This window comes from Macrotis lagotis, chromosome 6, assembly GCF_037893015.1.
Source record: "Macrotis lagotis isolate mMagLag1 chromosome 6, bilby.v1.9.chrom.fasta, whole genome shotgun sequence".
Lineage (NCBI taxonomy): Eukaryota > Metazoa > Chordata > Mammalia > Peramelemorphia > Peramelidae > Macrotis > Macrotis lagotis.
Genome location: NC_133663.1, coordinates 75,147,522 through 75,153,994, shown reverse-complemented (window position 1 = coordinate 75,153,994; position 6,473 = coordinate 75,147,522).

Here is a 6,473-nt window from a genome sequence, read left to right as displayed (position 1 = left end):
GTCAAGGAAAAAAAAGTTTTTTTTAAAAAAATATTTATTTATTTTTGAATTTTACAATTTTTCCCCTAATCTTGCTTCCCTCCCCCCCAACACACACAGAAGACAGTCTGCTAGTCTTTACATTATTTCCATGCTATACATTGGTCTAAGTTGAATGTGTTGAGAGAGAAATCATATCCTTAAAGAAAAAAATAAAATATAACGGATAGCAAAATTACATAGTAAGATTTTTTTTGTTTAAATTAAAGGTAACAGAGGGCGGGTAGGTGGTGCAGTGGATAAAGCACCAGCCCTTGGAGTCAGGGGTACCTGGGTTCAAATCCGGTCTCAGACACTTAATAATTACCTAGCTGTGTGGCCTTGGGCAAGCCACTTAACCCCCTTGCCTAGCAAAAACCTAAAACAAATAAAATAAAATAAATATAAATGAATTAAAGATGACGGTCTTTGGTCTTTGTTCAAACTCCACAATTCTTTCTCTGGATACAGATGATATTCTCCATCACAGATACACCAAAATTGTCCCTGATTGTTGCACTGATGGAATGAGCAAGTCCATTAAGATTGATCATCAACCCCATGGTGCTGTTATGTTGTACAATGTTCTTCTGATTCTGCTCATCTTGCTCAGCATCAGTCCATGCAAATCCTTCCAGGCTTCTCTCAATTCCTATCCATCCTGGTTTCTAATAGAACAATAGTGTTCCATAACATACATATACCACAATTTGTTCAACCATTCCCCAATTGATGGGCATTCACTCAATTTCTAATTCTTTGCCACCACAAACAGGGCTGTTATGAATATTTTTGAACAAGTGGGTTTTTTTTACCCTTTTTCATGATCTCTTCAGAGTATAGACCCAGTAGTGGCATTGCTGGATCAAAGGGTATGCATATTTTTATTGCCCTCTCGGTGTAATTCCAAATTGCTCTCCAGAAAGGATGGATGAGTTCACAGATCCACCAACAATATATTAGTATTCCAGATTTCCACATCCCTTCTAACATTGATCATTGTCCTTTCTGGTCATATTGGCCAGCCTGAGAGGTGTGAGGTGGTACCTCAGAGATGCTTTAATTTGCATTTCTCTAATAAGTAATGATTTAGAACAATTTTTCATATGACTATGAATTTCCTCATCTGCAAATTGCCTCCGCATATCCTTTGACCATTTGTCATTCAGGGAATGGCTTTTTTTTTTTATAAATTTGACTCATTTTTCTATATATGTTAAAAATGAGTCCTTTGTCAGAAATACTAGTTATAAAAATTGTTTCCCAATTTACTACATTTCTTTTGATCTTGGTTATAGTGGTTGTTTCTGTGCAAAAGTTTTTTAATTTAATGTAATCAAACTTATCTAGTTTGTTTTTAATGATGTTCTCTATATCTTCCTCGGTCATAAATTGTTTCCTTTTCCATAGATCTGACAGGTAAATTATTCCTTGATCTCCTAGTTTGCTTATAATATTATCTTTTATGTCTAAATCCTATATATCCATTTTGATCTTATCTTGGTAGAGGATGTGAGGTGTTGGTCTAATCCATGTTTCTGCCATACTAACTTCCAATTTTCCCAACAGTTTTTATCAAAGAGGTTTTTATCCCCCCAAAAGCTGGACTCTCTGGGTTTATAGGGAAAAGCCTTCTTAACAATTAAATCTATCCCAAAGTAGAATGAGTTGCCTCAGGAAGTAAGGGGTCTTTTCTCCTTGGGGATCTTCAAGCAAAAGTTGAGTGAAGACTTATCAAGCAGTAGGAATTCCTTTTTGGACATAAATTATATTAGATGATCCCTGAAGCCTGTTCCAATTTTAAAGTTTGTGATAATTTGCCCTCCCAACTACATTATAAGGAAGAATAAAATACAAAATAGAAAAAAGAAGTGAATCCTATAATATTTCAAAATGGACAAGTAACCTTCTTTAATTTCATTTTAAATTTTTCTTTAATTTTTTTGGGGGGGAAATATTTTTTTATTTTAAATTAGACTGACCAAGCCTCATTTTGGTTGGCTTGAAGTAACCTCTTTGGAAGACAAAGGTCTAGATTTAAAGAAACATTTTAAGTTTTTTGTTCTATGGTTTGTAAAATTTAAGAGTAGGGCATAGTTCTTTAGAGGTTGAATTTGGGGAAGTATTTGTACAGATGGAATAATTATTAGCAAATACATTATTTAATGTAACTTTATGATAATTAGTGAATTAGATACCTCTGTCCAGTTAGTCCTCCCAAGTTAAGTATGCATTCTCTCTTCTGTACCTAGTAGAATCCCTAGCTCATTCAAAGCACAAGTCAGACTTCATTTCTATCCCAGGACCTTTCCTGATCTCACCATCCCTAGTTGTTTTCTCTTTATTTTGAAATTACTTTGATTGTACATTGCATTTACAAACTTCTGTAGTCCCACAGAAGAATGTGTCTTCAGGGCAGAAACTGTTTTTTTGTCAAGCTAGCCCGGAATTATCAGAATGCCTTGAAAATAGTTGGTGCCTAATAAGGATTTATTGGATTGAATTGAAATTGAGAGCTTGTCATTCCCTTATTATTTCTTTCACCTATTTTCTTTCAATTTTTTTTCTTAGTATCACAGATTTAGAAGAGAACTTAGAATCCATAGGCTCAGAAGTCATCTAATCCAAACTCCTTATTTAAAAAGATAAGGAACCTGAGGCCTGAGAGAATCAGTCTTACACAAAATCACTAGAAGTAAGTAACAGAGTCTGAATTTGAATGCAAGTTTTCTGAGTTCAAAATCAATATTCTTTCTAAATCATCAGATTTTTATTTTAAATTTTAATTGCAAAAAAAGTAGCAAATTCTCTGCCATTTACCTGAATGTAACCCATGTGGAGACAACTACATATATTTGCTTTCATAAAAGTAACCACTACTATACACAGACACACACACACACACACACACACACACTTTAAGCAAGCCATATATATATACATATATATATATATATATATATATATATATATAAAATGGAGGTTTTTTATATAATTTAAGAATGAAATAATAAACAAGGAAGGCACTGAAATTAAGAGGGTTAGGGAAGACTTCCTGAAGGAGGTGAGACTTGTAAATTTGTCCAGTAAAGCCTTAAGAAAGGATGTATATTCACATAGAAAGCAATCAGGATTTGAGGTTGATTTAAGAAGTATTTGTAAACTTAGCGAAGTGAGGCCTATTGATTCACAAAGAGGATTATGAAGGCTTATTTCTTTGCTTATCTCCTCTAATAATCTTCCAAGGGGAAACTTCTGGCTTAGGCATTTGAAGTACATATAGTTGCTCTTTAGAAATTTGTAGAACATGGAAGTGGTGATGTAGTAGAAGAGTAATTTATGATTGCTGGCATTGAAGGGAATCTGGCTCCCAGGAAGAAAATGGTTTGCTGATTAAAAGATATGATACTAATCCTTCATAAAACAATTTTATATGACAAGGAAATGTATATGGTACCTTGACTTATTTGTATACAATGTCCCATTCCATCTCATTCTTCATTTATCAAACAGTTCTGTCCTTTTAATCTTACCGTGTCTAATTTCTCTATTTCTGCCCCATCTTACACAGAATTATTAGAGAAAACTGAATTTTGAGTTGGCCCATAGAAGCCTTTATTCCTAATAATCAATGAGTCAACCAACAACCATTTATTAAGTACTTATTACATGACATAAGTCCTCACTACTACTTTGTAATTCCTTTGTTAATCACTAACTCATTAGGAGATTCCTAACAACCAGCATTCTAAACCTCCAACCTCTTGAAGTGCTCCCATGCCTCTAGCCTCTAAACTTCAAAATGTTTGTTTCTACATTCATCCTTTCTTCTGTTTCTCTTATCTCAAAGGGAGATGACAAACCTTATCTCAATGGAAAAATGTTGAAAATAGCCTCATTGAAATTTCTCATCTATGCTAGTAGAAAGAGGAAATGGAATTTTTGTGTTTCCCAAAGTTTCAAATTTCCCCTCTTTCTCAAAAAATATTTTTGCATCTATCACTTTAAATTTTTCACCTCTCATTTTTTGGGGGACCTGGTGCCTTCAAATCACCCTATTCTTTACAAAATCAAATTCTGCCTTTCCTCTAACTTCTTCCTCTCTGACTCCAAATATTCTATTTTTCTATCTTGAAAAAAATCATTTAACTTTAATGTTTCTTCCAGCTGCCATCTTAATTCTCTTTCCTTTCATAGTCATGTCTTAAAATAAATGATTTTCATGGTTACTTCCATTCTATCTCCCTTCCCTCACTCAGTCCTTGATTCTCTTGTCATGTAAATTTAATGCTGCCTCATTACTCAAACTATGTCTGGAGTATTCATTGTTTTTTAGCCATAACTTTCTCAACCTTTCTCTTCAATTCAGTTATTCATTCCTTGAAACTATTTCCTTGGCTTTTATAACACTATGATCAAAATATTAGAGTTATAGAGCTGGAAGGGGCTAGAGATCACTAAGGTCCTATCCCTGCACCAGGTCAGTAGCTAAACCCCACACCCATAGGAGGCCAATAGGAAGTCCCCCTCAATACAAGGCAAAAGGGAGCCTACATTTCAAAGAAAGCATGCAGTTAAAACCTAATGAAAGCCAACAGAAAGACCCAGAGGCCCAGCACAAAAAGTTTAGGACAGTGTAGGAACAGAGTCTAATTCTCATGTAAAAGAAACAAGTCACAAAAATGGACTGAAAAAAATGAGCAAGAACCAAAATCCAAAATAGGAGGTTCAAGGCATAAACTTAGAAGTTGACAACAGTGTCAAAATGGCTACATGTGATGCTTCAAAGAAAAACATAATTTCTTCTCAGGCACAAAAATAATTCCTGGAAGACCTTTAAAAGTATTTTTTAAAGCAAATCAGAGAACTCAAAGAAAAATTTGGAAAAGAAATTATAGTGCAAAAGAATCATTAAAAAGGAGTCAATAACATGGAAAAGATATGCAAAAATTTACCAGGGAAAGATAAAAAATAGAATTGAACAAATGGAAAAGTAAGTACTAAAATTCAATGAAGAAAATACTATCTGGAAATTAGAAGTGAACAAGTGGTACCCAATGACTATGAGACATCAAAATATGATCAAAGCCAAGTTAAAAAAAAGAGGAAAATGAGAAATTTATCATTAGAATAACAACTGACTTAAAAAAATAGATCCAGGAGTGATAATATGGGAATTAGTAGACAGCTTGAAAGCCATGCTCAAAAAACAAACAAAAATCCAGGCAACATCTCTCAAGAAATTATCAAAGAAAATTGCTCTGATATATTAGAACCAGAGGGCAAAATAGAAATTGAAAGAATCCCTGGATCACCTGCTGAAGAAGATCTCAAAATGAAAATAGACAAATTCTATAGTTCATAGATCATGCAGAAAGTATTGCAAACAGCCAATAAGAATTCATGGAGTTACAATCAGAATTACATAGAATTTGGAAGCTTCTACATTAAAGAATCATAGTGCTTGGCATATGATATACTCAAAAGCAAAACAATTAGAATTGCAATCAAGAATCAACAACCGGGGCAGCTAGGTGGTACAGTGGATAAAACACCCGCGCTGGAGTCAGAAGTCCCTGGGTTCAAATCCGGTCTGAGACACTTAATAATTACCTAGCTGTGTGATCTTGGGCAAGTCACTTAACCCCATTTGCCTTGCAAAAAAACTAAAAAAAAATCAACAACCCAGTTAAACTGAATATAATCTTTCAGGGGGAAAAACTGGACATTTAATAAAATAGTTAAATAAAATAGTTAAAAAATAAGAGTTGAATAAAAAAACAAATGACTTCCAAATGTAAGACTCTAGAGAAAATTAAAAAGATAAAAAAGAAATATGAAAGACAAAGCATAAGAATTAAATAAGGTTAAATTGTGAATATTTCTATAAGGCAAAACATATTTGAGACTTCCAACAATTTTATTATAATAAGAGCAATTAGAAAGAGTATATATAGTCAGAGGCTATGAATATAAGGTGACTTCTCTGGAATAATGTCTTAAAAAACAAAATGAAGGGGCAGTTAGATGGCACAATGGATAAAGCACCAGCCCTGGAGTCAGGAGTACCTAGGTTCAAATCTGGCCTCAGACATTTAATAATTACCTAGCTGTGTGGCTTTGGGCAAGCCACTTAACACCACTGCCTTGCCAAAACCTTAAAAAAAAAAAAAATGAAGAGGTGAGAAAGAAATTGCACTGGAAGAAGGGGAATGGGGATAGGGAAATATTGAATAGCATAAATTATTCCACATAAAAGAGACTAAAAGATTCTTTTGAGACTCAGTTCAAATCCTGGCTTCGATAAGAAGCCTTTCCAGGTCTCCCTAAGATTTGCTTCTATTTATGCTATATATATATATATATATATATATATATATATATATATATATATGTATATATATATACATATATATATTATATGTATGATATTTTTTGCATACTATCTTTCCCAT